This window comes from Coffea arabica, chromosome 4c, assembly GCF_036785885.1.
Source record: "Coffea arabica cultivar ET-39 chromosome 4c, Coffea Arabica ET-39 HiFi, whole genome shotgun sequence".
NCBI classification, from domain to species: Eukaryota; Viridiplantae; Streptophyta; class Magnoliopsida; order Gentianales; family Rubiaceae; genus Coffea; species Coffea arabica.
The window spans coordinates 45,953,463-45,970,527 of record NC_092316.1 but is presented as its reverse complement, the minus strand read 5'-3'; the positions used below and the strand labels follow the sequence as shown (position 1 = coordinate 45,970,527).

The 17,065-nt window shown below is 37.4% G+C and overlaps 1 non-coding gene across 1 annotated transcript; it reads left to right on the top strand.

Annotated features, from left to right (window-relative positions):
* Positions 1–10,197: 10,197 nt before the first annotated feature.
* Positions 10,198–10,304, top strand: LOC113740492 (small nucleolar RNA R71). Its single transcript, XR_003460487.1, has one exon. It is a non-coding gene; the product is annotated as a small nucleolar RNA R71 (small nucleolar RNA).
* The last annotated feature ends 6,761 nt before the right edge of the window (positions 10,305–17,065 follow it).

Sequence of the window (17,065 nt, the reverse complement as noted above, 5' to 3'; positions counted from 1 at the left end):
TGAGGTAGATTAGCCACTTACCTCTTCAAAACTCCAATCTTTAGCAAAATTAACCCAAGAAGATGGCAAGATCCACTCCTATGAGCTTTTTCCTTCAAGATCTTCCAAAGGTTCAAGTAGTTTGATGAAAGGGAAGTTTGGGTCTTCAAGAATTTCAAGAAGAATTGGAGTCTCTCTCTCTCTCTTCCTCTCTCTAGGGGTTTGGCCATCAAGGGAAGCAAAATGAGGGCGTTTTGATTATTTTTGAGCTAATATACTAGCCACAAGAAAGGTTTTTAAGTCAACTTTAACTAGTGTCCAAATAGCGTCTTTCACTTAAATTTCTTGCTATTAACCCTTACCTTTTCTAACTTTCTTTTAACTCCGAAAAATCTTTTTTAACTTTACTAATATCTTAACTTATATTCTTCTAGGGTTTTGGTCAAATTCACTGATAAGTCACGAAATCAACAATTTTCAAGAAATTAATTGCTCGAAGGTTAAAATAAGCAAGTAAGAAAAACTCATTTATTACTTACCAAGTAGATCACTGAATGAATGCAAATTTTATACAAATATAATTTAAATAAAAATGCAACTAGTTGGGAAGTGAGAAAATAATTAATTTTAAATTTTTTCTAGGTCATCATATCCTCTCCCGCTTAAAAGAATTCCGTCCTCGAAATTCTCACCTGGTCTAGTGAATGTGGAATGTTGTGAATGTTTGCTTGAATGTTAAACACTTTTCAATGATTGTTAAATGGCTTTTCAATGGACGAGTATATACTTTATCGCACTCGACCTAAGTAAATGTGAATTTTCAATAATCAAATAATTGAATGTTACTTGTGCATGAATGTAAGCCCTTGGTTGAATTGGGCCCTTGCTCTTCGTTGTCAGTCGACTCGAGCCAGAAGCGGACTCGGTCGGGTGGCTGGTGACCCTGAGACAGTGTTTTTGTATACTCGAGTATAACCATGAAATCGGGTGGAGTACTGGCCAGTGAATACAATGCAATGATTAAAATGAATACTGACTGAATGAATGAAATGAACACTAAAGGAGTTTTCATTTTTAAATCTTTCAAATGTTGGAGGAATAAGGGAAATGGTCGGTGACTGAATGACTGAATAAATAGCTCCAAAAGTGCACGTATCCTTCCAATGATTGAATGTTTATTTCTTGAATAACTGTTTATTACTGTGCAAAGTGTGCAAATTGTTAAATATAATACTTCCATGTTTTATCTATCTAACTGCCTGTTTGGGAACTTCATTGGACTTTTAACTCATTCCTTTAGATTTGTTTTCCTTACAGGAATGGAGGCTGGAACAAGTAACCATGAAATAGTGTGTATGATCTTCATATACTTGTATTTTTATAGATGAAATGTATTTAGGATCTTTGGTAATGTACCCCTATGTTTCACTTTTCAGGTGTTACAAGTTGAATTCTGTCCATTTCGAACTAATTGATTTAATTCTTACATTTTTCAGTATAAACTCATACCAACTTGCACATAAACTTAGTCCATATAACTAAATTAATAATTAATTGTTACTTCAATTCGATGAATATACATTAAAAGTTGTAAGAATTACATGCACTAATTTGAACTGGATTGAACTCAATTTGTAAGGCCTCATTTCCAAACAAAACTATTCATATTATTAGTTGAAACTTTGATATTTGAACACTTAGGACACTTGACTTCCTATTATATATATTTGAACTAGCTAGAATGACATGATTTGTTATCAAGTAAACTTTCCTTCTTGGAACGTCCGCTGCCCTGGATGCCATAAATAACAAATCGCCATAGTAAAGTATCATACTATCAAAATAAGAAATGAAACAGTTTCACATACAACACAATAGTTGTAATAGATAGATCTTATGATAGATGATCTATCTAATAGAAATCTACCTATATTCATCTTTTACTTTCATGAACATGATGTTTGTGGTTCATGAATCTTGGTCTACATTTGCATGGCAACATTTAATGCACAACAAATGATTGGATGATTTATAGTTGGTGACCAAGCAACTACAATTATGATATGAAAATACATGTATTAACAAGGTCACAAGATAGCTAGCGAAAAAATAGCTACCGTCTAGGGTTCTGACTGGGGTTAAGCACATGGCGGCTTCGATGCCTTCTGAGTCATTCTCAAGCAGTCTCACTCGTCCTCTGGCCAAAACGTTCGCAAATGTGGTGAATGGTAGAACTACAACCGCTTCCTCAGACCTTGGCTCGTTAGGAAAGCATAGAAGGGAACCAGCCCTGGTCTTATCTAAGCAGGACATGGCTGTGATAGCCAAACCTTATAAGAACGTGTTGATAGGGAGATTCGCCTTTGGGAGACCCTCTATGGAGATTATTAGAAAGTTTTTTATTTCATTGGGTCTAAAGGGTGCGTGTACTATGGGTTTGCCTGATCTCAAACATGTGCTCATTCGTCCAACATTAGAGGAGGACTACACCAGAATTTTTGTTAGGCACACATGATTTGTGCAGAACTTATCTATGACAGGCACAAAGTGGACGATGGATTTTAGGGCGAACCAGGAGCCTTTGATTACACCAGTATGGGTGTCTTTATTGGGATTGCCAATGCCTTTCTTCAAGAAGAAATTGTTATTCAAGATAGGCTCCTTGATTGGTATGCCTTTACAGATGGATTCTACGACCATATCACTCAAACAATCTTCGGTAACACGCCTTTTGATTGAAATAAACGTGGCCAAGGTACCAGTTAAGAGACTATGGCTTGGGGATAATGAGTTTGGGCAGTGGCAGAGGGTCGAGTTATGAGGATTGGCCAAATTTCTGTGGATTCTGTGAATGAATATGTCATCAATAGAAATATTATTTTAAGAAAAATCCTTCACTTCAATAGAGTCAACAGCACAGGAAAAGGGAGAAGAACGCTCAGGTTTATGTGCTGAAGTCAAGGGTTGATAAAGGGAAGGATATCATGGATTCTAAGAAGGATAATTTGCAAGCAAAATGTTCGGAGAGTGATGCATCGTTAGGGTAAAATAACTTAGGGAGTTGGGGGGCAGGACCAAGCCATGCTCAGGACTCTGCATTGGTGTTGAGCTCAGGGCAGGTGGACAAAATTCCAAGTGTTTTCCATCAGGAAGTACCTACGGTGGTTGGGTCTATTGGAAAGGACTTCACAATAGTTTAGCATTCCCTCAAACAACATTCGGTATCACCAGTTGGCAAGAAACTTGCATCAGAATTGGTCCTTGAACCAGATTTGGTTTCCAAATCTTTCACAGTCTTGGGAGAGTTAAATGACAGATTAGAGAGCGGGACTACTAAAGCAATTGAGGGTGTGCACTCCACTGGTAGTTCACTCACGTCTTCTCCTATACGAGCTAAGCCTATACACAGAAGCAAATCTTTGGACCAGCTGCAGGTAGGGGGGATTGGTGCAAGGAGCCGAGGCAGCTCTAGGATCTTTGGGTTTGTCAGCTGAACAACATGATATGGTGCCATTCGGAGCTGCCATGTGGTGCAGTGATTGACTCGAAAGATATGGAGCTACTCAACAATCTGTCCAAGAAATTAGGTCGACCAATCAATTATAATAAGAAGCTAAAGCAGTTTCTTTCTCAAATTAAAGCATCTATCGTTTCTCCTGATTAGTCCAATAAATTTTATAGTATGAAATATTCGGGGTGTTTTCTGGATTGATTCACAAAGATATCTTCATAAATTATGTTCTCAAAAACATATTCGTCTACTGGTGTTGTTGGAACCCATGACGACTGTAGACTCCTTACCTTTAATTTGTCGCCGGTTACAATTTTCTAAAGCTCAATCTTTTCTAGACCATAAAGTTTGGGTTCTTTGGAAGGACGAATTGTCTTGCAGTTTCATGAAGTTGGTACTCAATTGGTGCACATGGTGGTTTCATGGGTGGGATTTTTTTTCAATTTTTTGGCCATCTACGCCAAATGTACAAGAAAGGGAAAACGAGACCTTTGGAAGGCAATGAAGGATGTTCATGAATGGTTCCCAGGGCCACAGTTGGTGGCGGGAGATTTCAATGTGATCTCTACTGTAGTTGAGCACTCTACGGGTGCTACCCCCAATAACCGTAATATGGACGAATTCAGTGAGGCTGTTTTCAAATGTAATCTACTGAATATTGGTTTTGATGGTCTGCTATTTGCTTGGACTAATGGCAGTCTATGGCAAAGGCCGGATAGAGCACTAGTAAATGAAGCTTGGACAAATCATTTTGAGGTGACAAAGGTGTCTCATATACTGCGTGGCAGATTTGATCATGCCCCACTGTTAATCAAGTGTGGTTCGCACAGGCAACACGGGCCTTCTTTTCGGTTCATCAATGCTTGGGCTAAACATTCGAGCTTCATAGAGGTGGTTCGGGAAGCTTGGTCTATGCTTGTTCATGGGGTTGGTACGGCTGCATTTTTTAGGAAATTGTTGCATGTTAAAGCCAAACTTTGACTTTGGAACAAACAGTCTTTTGGGGATATATTTTGAGCGGTGAGAGACACAGAAGTTAATTTGCAGTTTTGTTAGTCGGAGTTTGATTTGGTTCGTGACGAGGTTTCCAAGTCGAAGTTGGGGGAAGCGCGGGCAAAATATGCTTGTGCACTAGCTACGGAGTGTGAGTACTAGAAACAAAAGTCAGCCATTTAATAGATCCAGTAAGGGGATGCCAATACCAAGTTCTTCCACTCAGTTGTTAAGTAGTGGCGAAGGTTTAATTTTATAGCGAGAATCCAAAGTGATACGGGCCAACGGATTGAAGAAGAGGAGATTAAAACTTCAGCTGAATTTTTTTCGTCATTGTTCATATTGGAACGGGAAGGCCATGTTAATCTGACCCTGAATTTTACACTTCCATCAGTAAGCCATAAGGATAATAAACTGTTGACAAAAACTACCAACTATGGAGGAATTGAAAGAAGCGATTTTCTTGATGTTGCCAGATAGTGCCCCAGGCCCAGATGATTTTTGGACAGATTTTTTCCAAAAATGCTAGGTAATCATACAAAAGGATTTATTAGAAGCGATTCAGAAGTTTTTTGAGGGCGCTCAACTTCCTTGGGGTTTTTCTAGTGCTCTAATAGTCTTAATTCCAAAGGTCCCGGGGGCAACGAAATGGCGAGAATTCATGCCTATTAGCCTGTGCAATCTTAGCTCCAAGATTAAACACAAATAACACTACAAGTGCCACACAATTCCTCCCCCACACTTAAAATAAACATTGTCCTTAATGTGTAAGGAAGATAAAACAATAAAAGATAGAAAGAAGTATTCCCTAGTGCAATGGCTAAGATCCAGATCAATCATGAATCACGAGCCGTCGCCACAATATGTAACATCTACTAACACTATTCCCAAGGATGAAATGGAAAAGAAAAAAAGACAAGTTAAAAAAATTAAAAGAACTAGAAATAAACGGAACAAAAGATGAATCTAGAGGTGCGGCTTCAATCATCCTCTTCTTCGTCATCTTCATCGCCCGTGGGAGGTGGATGAATGCCTAAGTGATCTTCAATGCGGAGTAGGCAGGTGCTCATTCCGGCAAGTTGGTTTTCAATGTTGTCCAAGTGCCCAAAAAGCCGCTACCAATTGGATTGGGAGGAATGCACCGGTGGAGGAGGTGGTGGTGCCACGGTAGACGGCTCGGCTTCGCCTTGAGCATGACGCTCCTTTTGTCGTCTTTCCTGATCAGGTCGAGGGATGTTCTCTGTGCCAATACCTAGACGATGAACAAGAGAAACTGATAATTCGGTTCTAGACATAACGAATTGCCGCCTTATATCTTGCAAATTAACTTCAAAACGCTCAAACACCAAAGAGAGAAGCCGAGGAAATGGCAATTTGAACGAAGTGGTCCGCCACCTCGTTGTAGACCTGATATGACTAATGATGATGTTCGGCAGGGGAATTTGAGCATAGGAGGAGTTCCGATTCTGAAACATATAGTCGAGAAAATAAATGTCACTGTTGCGGACCTCCGTATGCCCCGTCTTCTTAGGTATGACATTGTGGGCCATCATGTAAATAATAAGACGGTGGCGAGGTTCGAAAATACTCGCCAACATTGTCTCCTTTCGTTCGGATCGAAAAAGTTGGTACTTAAGACCAAACCTATTCATGGCCTGTGACAGATCCCACTGCCTATTTGGTGCAACAAATCCCTTCTTCAAGTCGACTGCCCAGCCTTGATCACTACACCCCAAGATAGCAGTCAGGCACTCGCGTGACAAGACTATACATCTCCTACGCACCCAAGACTCCACCATCTCCCCACTATGGCGTGCTTTATATTCAATATTGGCGTAGAACTCACGCACCAAGTCTGGAAAGTAATAAGTCAGCAAGGTGAGAATCGGTGCCCAACCAAGTTGATTGAACGTCTCAGAGATGCGATAAACCATTTCCACTTCAGGACTCATATGCATCTCAAAATGGAACTCCAAATTAGTCTGCTTCTCATGCCACTCTTGATTCCTCCAAGTAGAGAATCTGGCACTATCAAAAATGGATGTTGTGGCACTACGAGAAGTATCCTCACCCGGTTGTCAGCTAACCGATTGAGGTGAAGGTGACCTCTCCTCCTCACTATCCTCCATATCATCACTACTAGAGGATGAATACACCACTTGCTTCCCTCTTGCTATAGTACCTAAGAAAAAAGGTGCAATTATCCACATGCACTAACACACATTTCATATTTTCGACATTAAATAATATGAATTAACTCCAATAACCACTAAAATGTCCCTCCAAGTCGTAAGAAATCAAATAAACATCCTTAAATGACCACTAGTATGACATATGAACGGGACATAGTCAAAATGTCAAAAAATACTAATTTCATCAATCTATCACAATAGACTACAAAGACATCCAAATCAGTGAAATTAGTCCTAATCATGATTATAGCAGCCAAACTTTAACAACAATAATACACATTGAGCTATAAACATGTTTAAACAAGAATTATGCTAATAATTCACAAAATCATCAAAATTACTCACTAAACACAATGTACATGCTTAAACATCATCGATGAACCAATTGAAACAATAATCAACTATCAATCAGGGTCCAATAACCATCTAAGATAATTCTTCAATTTTTTTTCCAAATATAGCAATTTACAAAAGTGAACAGCTAATAATCCATCAATTGCCATATTTAAACATCTAAACATGCTTAAGCAATCATAATAAACATAGTAGAGGCCATAAACATCCATAATATGCATCAAAGATTCAAAATTAGAAGATGTTAGAAAATTTAGGAAATTGAAAAATACCAACTTCTAAACTACAAAAATTTGATGAAGAAACTTACCTCAATTACGTAGTAGGATGTTTGGAGATGATGAATGTGCAAAAAGCCCTATGAAATTCAATCCAATTGACCTCCAATTGAAGAATTTTCAATCTAAGAACCCTAGCCCCCAATCTTCTAGAAACTGATTTTTAGGTGTTTATCTTGAATTTCAATCGGTTAAAAAGGTTCTAGGTTGATTAAAAGAGGTTGGGTTATTGTTTTGCAGCAAGAAAATGAAGTAACAATGATGATTTTGAGAATTGGGGTGAGAAGAGTTGGAATACGCGGCTGAATGAAGAAGAAGAATGAATTGAAGTGAAAAAGGAGTCGCGTTTTCTGCTTTTGTTCAAGTGCAAAATACGCGACTTGATACAATACACGACTAAAATCGCGTTATCAGAGTTGAGTTTTCTATTATGACGGTATAGGATTGAATGCGCGACTTCTTGAAATACGCGACTTCAGTCGCGTATTTGAAGTCGCATTTTCTCCTTTGCAGATGTGGAATTGAAAACACGACTTAGGGCAATATGTGAATGAAGTCGCATTTTGCCTCCAGCCGCGTATTCATTTGCAATTTTTGCAAAAACATCCATTTTTCAAAATTTATACACTTTACCCCAAAAATTTAAAATGCAACCTAGATCATTCTTTTGCTAAAATTATCATTGCACGCACATGTAAATTAGCCAAAACATGCATTTTACCCCCTTCTAACGGATCGAAAAGACCTTAAATACAAATCGAGGGATTGAGTTCCTTGATCCAACTTCACCGTTTTCACCCCAAATGGTAATCTTTGCTTCCGTTTGCCGATCCTACAACATACAAACAACAATCTAACTTAAATACATGCATTAAACATAAAATCACACTAAATTAACATCTTTAACAAAAACTTTAGGTTGCCTCCCAACCAGCGCTTTTGTTTATAGTCATTGGCTCGACTCAAAAGGTTTGGATCATTTTAGAACATTAGAGAGCGATTTTCTCCTCACAAGTCAAAACTCCTGAGCCAATCCCCCTTGTGGTGAGTCATGCATTGATCTCCATAGTTCAATTTCCTCAAATGCAAAGGAGGAGTATTAGACTTGTCATATAAAGGCTCGACTTCACCTTGGAGTGGAATTTGCTTGTCTTTTTTGAGTTGGCTAAACTTTGCACCACTTTCTTCATGGAATGGCGACTTTATCAAGCCAACTTCCATCCTTGTTTTCGCCTCACTTGCTCCTACACCATGAGAGTTAGTACCAAGAAAATTTATAGATTTAACTTCTGCATTCATTTCTCGGTTACCCTTTTCATCGAATGACATATTAGAAACAAGAGCAATAGCCTCTATACTCCCTTCTCTATTAACCAAATTGAATTCCAATTCCTCACCATCAACCCGTAATATAAGCTTACCTTTTTCCACATCAATTATAGTTCGTGCAGTGGCTAAAAATGGTCATCCTAGAATAATTGGCATTCTCACATCTTCCTCAATATCCAAGACAACAAAATCCACAGGTATAATAGATTGTCTTACCCGTATGAGCATATTTTCTAAAGTACCGATTGGGTGTGTAATTGACCGATCTATCAACTGCAATGTGATATTGGTAGCTTTCAACTCTTGAAGTCCCAACCTCCAGGCAATCGATAATGGCATCAATGACACAGTTGCACCTAAATCACATAAAGCATTAGAAAAATGCAATTGACCAGTAGTGCAAGAAATAGAAAAACTTTCCGGATCTTTCAATTTAGGAGAGAGTTTGTTTTTAATCAATGCACTACACTCTTTCGTTAACGCTATCATCTCGTTATCTACAATTTTCCTCTTTCTTGACATGATATCTTTCAAGAAACACGCATAAGAGGGAATCTATGTAAAAGCATCAATGAAAGGAATGTTAATGTGCAATTATTTAAAAATTTTGAGAAACTTTTCAAACTCTCGATCCTGTCCATCTTTCTTCAACCTATGAGGAAAATAAACCACATTAGAATTTAACTGAGGAGGAGGTACATCAATATCAATAACAACATGATCATTTTGGTTTGGTTTTACTCTTTCATATGCTTGCTCCTTATCTTTTTCATCACTTGAATTACTAGAGTCAGGTCCCTCAACCATTTTACCACTTCTAAGAGTGATAGCATTGACATGCTCTCTCAGATTCACTTCGATTTTACTCGGCAATTCGCCAGTGTTTCTGTTGTTGATCACATTAGCAATTTGACCAATTTCAACCTCCAAATTTTTATATATCCTAGCCAATTGGTCCAGCCGCCCCTCAACTAGTTCGAATCTATCCGAAGTAGCCTTAGCAAGCTTTTTCACCACGATCTCCCAACCCAATTTAGTTTCCATTTGTGATTGCATTGGTTGGAATTCTGGCAGATTGGTTGGCCTTTGTTGATTGCCTTGATCTTTCTATCCAAAATTTGGATGATTTCTCCACCCCGGATTGTAAGTGTTTGAGTAGGGGTTATTTTGAGCATTTCGATTGTAGTTGTTGACAAATTGTACCTACTCACAATCAACACAATCATTAGTATCATGTTCATCTCCACATATAGAACAACAAACCACATGTGCATTAGATGAACTTGGACCAACTCCGGCTTGTCTATTGAGTAACTTCACCACATTGTTCATTTCGACACTCAACATGTTGAGAGTGTCCATTTCAATCATACCTGCGTGGCGTCTTGGATTACCTCTCTCATTCGCCCATTGGTAGTTATTTGCAGTCATTTCTTCTATTAAACTTTGAGTTGCTTGGGGTGATTTACCCATTAAAGCTCCACCTGCGGCTGCATCAATAGTAGTTTTAGTAGAAAAAGGTAAACCATTATAGAAAGTTTGTACGATTAGCCAATCGGGAAGTCCATGATGTGGACATTTTCAAAACAAATCTCTAAATCTTTCCCAAGCCTCATATAATGATTCACCCTCTCATTGGCTAAAACTAATGATATCCATTCTAAGCTTAGCCGTCTTGTCCGGTGGAAAGTACTTATTCAAGAATGCTCGTGATAAATCATCCCATGCGGTGAAAGTGTTGGGAGCATGAGAGTGTAGCCAAATTTTAGCCTTATCTCTCAATGAAAATGGGAGCAACCTTAGCCTTGTAGCATCATCTCTAACTCCATTCATTTTAATTGTATCACATATCTCCAAAAATATGGCTAAGTGTGCATTTGGATCCTCTATGGCATTACCTCCAAATTGAAATTGTTGAACCATTTGGATAAGTGATGGTTTAATCTCAAAATTGTTAACATTTACCATAGGCCTTGCTATGCTTGTTTGAGATCCTTGCGTCCCCGATAGAGCAAAATCTCTAAGAGCTTGTCTATTTGTTTCGTTTTCCACCATGTTTTCTTCAAAAGGTAGCTCTACTGCAATTCCCTCAATTGGTTGCCGAAACTGTTCTTCCTCTTGTTGTGGTGTACGCCTTCTTTGTCTACGTAGTGTCCTTTCAATTTCTGAATCAAAAGGTGCTACTACAGGTAAAACTCGGTGCATACACTACAAAAATGAAGCATAGAGACAATGTAATAATTATATCATGAAAATAAATAAAAATTCAATTCAAAATATTAACAAGAATTTTCACTACACCAATATCAACTAATCTAATATAAAGGTCAAAATTAATAAAGCTTGTTAGGCGCTAATATTGCCGCTTCCCGGCAATGCCGTCAAAAACTTGACGAATTTTTAATATAAGTGCAAGTTTAATTCCGATTGATACCCGTTTGACTGCAAGTATACAGATCAAATTGGTAATTTAGAGCATGTGTTGGGTCGATCCCACGAGGAGCAACTTAAACAAGTATTAGGTGCTTTACTTACTCTATTATTTAGACTAAGTAATAATTAAAGCAAGAGAATTTATCACTACTATTACCTACAAATCTTAACTAGACAATTGCAAGATAACAAATGGAAAAAATTCACTAAATACTTGAGTCTAGGGATGTAGATTCCACATATGACATAAACAACACAAATGAATAGATTTACCTCTTGTTACAACCCTTGTTTAACTAGGGATTCATTTCTAATATTACCAAATCTCATTCTCATGATGAAATGACCTAGAATATTCTAGTTTTCCCTATTCTCATGGTGAATAACTAGTTCTACTCTTGTTTCCTTCATAAAATGCAAGTTTAATCCACTTAAGTGTACCTCTATTCTCATGAGTCTACTACTTAAGCTCTACTCATGTTGTTCCATCATTATTACCCATTTTCATTGAATAATAACAACTAAGAGCTTGTTATTGGTGATCAAGCAACAACAAGGGGTAAACATGCACAAGTAGACAAGCTAATACAAGATGTAACAAGTGTAAATCATATCCACTTCATATTAAGTAGCCATAAGCTTTATCTACTCCCTAAATTTAGAAATTTAACTACTCATGTGACAAGAGAACACATAGTTTCATTGCATGAGCACATCATGAATCACAAGTAAAAGATAGATTAAAGAAAGCTTAGCCAAGGTTAATGAAGAAACTCCCAATGATCTTCAATTTCTTCAACAAAATGGTGTACAATGAAGTCTCCAACTATTCTCCACAAAAGTTACTAGCTAGATAGAACAAAACAGGACTAACTTCTAAGTTCTAATACTAAAATCTGATATAAACTCCTTCTACTATGTTCTACTCTCTTCTAATAATGATTCTAACATTCAATTGTTAAGAGAGTAAAAAAGGTAGGTTTTGGACAAGACATAAAGCTCCTTTCCTCTTCTTGTTTGCATCAGAAGTACATACAGTCGAAATTCTCTCTCCAACTATAGTTGGAAAGTAGTGTGAAAACAAGGCAAGTGGCTGAGCAAGTTGCTGAAATCAGGCTAGAATACACGACTTGAGAATACGCGACTTTACCCACGTTTTCTCAAGTCGCGTATTCACTTATGTGATTTTGACCTCATTTCAACTGCTATTTTCTCTCTGATGGAGGCCGAACTAGCTTTTGTCAAAAACATAAAATTGTAGCCCCTTGAGTTAGCTTTCCAATGCTTCAAGAATCATCCTATTTGGAGATTTTTGGACTGAGATATGATTGAAACACCATCGACCGGCCAATCCCCTATTTCAGCTCTCGATCATACGAATTAGCTTCTGTGTTTCGACTTTTTGCCCAGAAAAACAACTGAATTGGACTTTGATGTCTCATACCTAATGTAGATCTATCTCTTAGTTTCAAAATGATATAAAGATCACTTCGATCCAATGTATGTAACTCAAGATATAGCCAAAATACGAAGATGTATTAAAACTGTCTTTATTTGCATTTATTCATTTGAATGTTTTGCACTTCATAACTTCTTTAAATATTTCAAATCATCAATTATCATCCAATTCTCTTCTCAATCCACACCCTTTGATGATTAAATCCTTAAACTTACAAAGACATGAAGTTTTTACCGTTAAAATCCATAGAAATGCAATTTTTGCCAATTAAACCACAAAATGCATATTTTGACCAAAACCCTAGGTGATTAGTTATAAAAGTAGTTAAAACATACCAAAACTAACTAATGAAACACACTAAAAATACGTAAAATATGTACTTATTATTAATCCTCATGAATCCTCATGACTTGTGTTTGCTCTTCTAAGTTATTAGCTTATGTGCATAGTTATCTTTGTGACTTAAGGGTCAATCTGACATTGCTTACTACTAGAAAAGTTACCTTTCCTGACATACCTAATCTAACATTTGTGTGACGACCTCACTTCCCCCTAGGACGTATCCTAGGATTTAGCGGGCCGCCTGCCCAACTCTCGCCAGGACTCGTTCTCTTATTTTGGATAAAATAATTCACAACCTCGAACGTAAATGGAACAACGGTTTTCAAGTTTAGAACATACAAATACATTCACTTCTGTCTGAAACTTCTATACAATCCCAAATACACCAAAAGATTGGAGTTCTAAATACATTCAACTCTAATGGATCGACTAGTGCGAGTACAATTACAAAAGTTCAAAAACTAGACTATGCTAGCATGTACCAGTCTCACGCCTTGCTCGTACCTCCTGTAAGGAAAACAAATGGCGTGGAATGAACTAAAAGTCCAGTGAGGTTCCAAATAGCAAGCTGACCATTATTTAAAAGTACAAGTATCAACGTAGCAAAATAGCAAGCATAACAAGTTCATAAAAGTGAGCAATAACACTTCATGTAGCAAATCTCAAAATGAAAAAGTGTAAAGTTTTTTTTCAAAAGAAATAATAACCCGATAAGTAATAATCATGTCAAAGTATAAGGATACGGATGGCTCTCAAGAGCCACATTCCCATTACTTCACCAGAACTTGGTCAAGTAGTAGTTGACACTTCGTCAACTTTCAAGTAAAGTAACCAGTCCAATAGAGCACAACTTAGCTACAATCTCCGTCCACCATCCAAACCCCCTACTGGGCTCAATATCCTCAATAAACACTGGTGGTAATACCCGAGCATACCGATTAGTCGAGGAGATAACACTCCACTCGACAACACTAGATACCTATGGTTCGTTATCTAATCGACCAAGCCCTTGTCGGCTCGACTCGATTAACTAGCCAGTGGGGTTTGGGTCCCCAAGAAGTCGATGAGATAACATCTCCAATCGACTGAATCAAGATAAAAGTACGAAAACGGGAATGAGAGGCACCTCCCACTCGGATTGAGTGTGGTACATGCTGCCGCTCAGCACTTACAAGTCAAGTACAAGTATATCACGTCAATTGTAACAATAAACAAGTATATATCATATTAGGGTAAGTGCGATAAAGTACACCCTTGTCCGACCAAATCAATCAATATCATCTGACCACATTGATCAAGCATTTAAACAAGTGTCAAGTTCAATCAGGTATTTGGAAGCACTCACTAAAGATTTAGTGCTTGTCAAAAATCACGTTTAGGTGGAACTCCTTAGTTGGAGTCCAAATCTGTGATACAATATCATTTAAAAACTTGAAATCAACTAGGGTTCGAAACATAGGAGTTTCGCTTCAAGAAAATCAAGTAAATGAAACTCATTTAGATAGGATTCATGTTACGTATTAAACTCTAGAAAATTCATACTCGCTCTTTTGGTGTTGCTAAAGAAGCAACTAAAACTTTGGAATTCGCATTTGAGTCTAAAAGACAAGGAAACATCTTCCGAGTGGTCAATACTTTCATCTTTCCAAGGGTACAAGTTTCGGCCAAATTTCAGCTTATATACCTCTACGAAAGAAGACTCGAATACCATAGACAATCCAAGTTCAATTCGACCTCAAATCTTCGCTCAAGTCGCCAGTACACATGCCTAACCTTTGAGTGAAAATTTGGGCGGCATGCCCTTTGTATTTAGCTATTTTTCAGCCATTTATGGCTTCATTATTTTCCTCAACTCAGCCCAAATTCACACATAAACAATCTTAACACAATAGTCCTTTAATTAGACTCAATGTCATGTAAATACAAGGCAATTCTAGCAATGCAACCATAAAAATCAAAGCTAGAAACTAGTATTAAAGAAGAATAACTAAGTAACAGGTTTGGTCATTTCACACTTTCTAGTGCTCCGATTGAGCTGAAATTTTACAGGCAGATATCTAACTCTATTCCCTACAACTTTCATATTTTAAGCAAGACCTGATTCGGCCTTTCTCATGGACGAATATACAGTGCAGAAACAGGGCAGGTTCTACTCCAATTGCTGGAATTTGATGTTTCAATGCTTAACACTAACATTCATGTCTTGAATCACTAGCCCAAGTCCCTATCCAAGCTCATCAACATCATATACTAGATAAACAACAATAATCACAACTGAAACTTTCAAACCCTAGCTAAACATTCCACCATATCATTCAAAACTAACTAGTTAACTATAGAAAACCAAGAACATAAGCTTATTTCCCAATTTTAACATGGCTATGTACAAGAAAAGGAAAGGAAACCATTATACCTTACAAAGCTGCTTGTAGGTGAAAAACTAACCCCTTTCTTCCAAAAATTTGACCATACAAAGCTTGCCAAACACCACAAGATAAGTTTAATCGGTTTAGATTTTGAGATTTCACTCAAACAAGATAGATTCAAGGTGAAAGTTGAACTTTTCTCTCTTGTGTTTTTTTTTCTCTCCTCAAGCTCGGCCAACAAGTCAGAAATGGAGAAGAAATGAAGTTAAAAGAATGATAAGAAGATAGGAATTTGTTTGGTCAAAGTTGGATGGATGGTCGCCAAGTGTCACCGCGAGATTAAAGCTCAAATTTTTCTTCTTTTCCTCTTTATTTTGGTCAAGATTTTCGGCTAGTTTGGGAGATATTTTAGGGGTGATTAGCTAAAATAAAAGTAAGGAGATTAAGGTAATAAAGTAGTGTTCAAGTGGTGCACTCAATCGGTAGCAAACGGTACACGTCGGTTCAAGCCGATTTTCCTTAACTCGCGCGTACTTGGGTTTTCACTTACAATTCACTAGCTGATTATTAGCACTTCTAATCATACACTTTTTCTTACCTAATACTCATTCTTATCCACCAAATTTAGTACACACACCTCACCCAGATCACACTACCAAAATGCACCAAAAACCCTAGTACGCACAAAAAACCCTAACTTATGTCATTCCTTTAGAAAGATCATAACTTGAGTTATAAATGTCAAACATTCATACAACTTGGCCTGTTAAAAACTAGACTTAAAACACTAATAATCTTTACAAGACACCTCAAAGAAATTCAACTCATAAGTTAGTCCAAATTGAACCATAATCTGCTACAACATTCCTATGTTTAATTGTGCAAGGCTGAATTTTCAGTCAACTTTACCAATTTTCTAGAATTTATAGAGATTGAATCAAACTCTGAATTTTCCACTGTAGGAAGCCCTATGAGTATAGTTTCAAACGCAATAAACGGAACTCAATTCCGACTTTCCTATACGAAGTTATAGCCAATTTCCCAAAACTGCGCAGAACCTCCTACGAAAAATTTAAGATTTTCTAACAACTTGAGATTATGAAACTTTTCTTAACAAATTCACTCCCTTGGCTCACGTTCAACCAAGAATCTAAGGCAAGTAAGTTCAAATAAGAGCTATAAAGATAAGTAAAATTTTGGGGTCTCACAATTTGGTTCTCTTTTAATCACGAGCCTACCTAAATATTTGCCGTGAATATGCATTCACAGAAACTATAAAAAGAAATAAGACATGTTACATGAAAAAGAGACCATGAATTAAAAAAATTGCAAGTCATCTAACTAAGCCAAAGTTCCAACATTTTTTCAGTGGAAACTTTTTTAAAAAAAAAGTTACTATAATGAAAAGTATTAGTGTTATATTTATTGTTATAGGAAAATGACTATTGTTTCTTGAAGAAAAGGAAACATGCTAGAAGCACATAGTCGTTTTACTCAAGTCACTTCTAGCAGTCATACAATTTAACATCCACTCAGGGCCTGAAGTAAACATTTCCCTCTATTGCATTTGTCGTTAAAGTGGCAATCCCTCTAGCCATAAAGAAGTCACCAGTTCCACCTATTACCAAAACATCTCTCGTCGGGTTCAACGTTGGATTAGCACCCGCAAAATTAAGGGAGCCCTTATGTTCAGTTGAATTGAATAGGAACAAGAAAGGAAGCAAACCAGTGCATGTATTTTGCTAATCATAAAGGTACATGCCCTGTGCTCTACCTACTGGAGTTGAGTGTAGATTTTTGTCTAGAGTGATGGGATCATCGAAAACGAC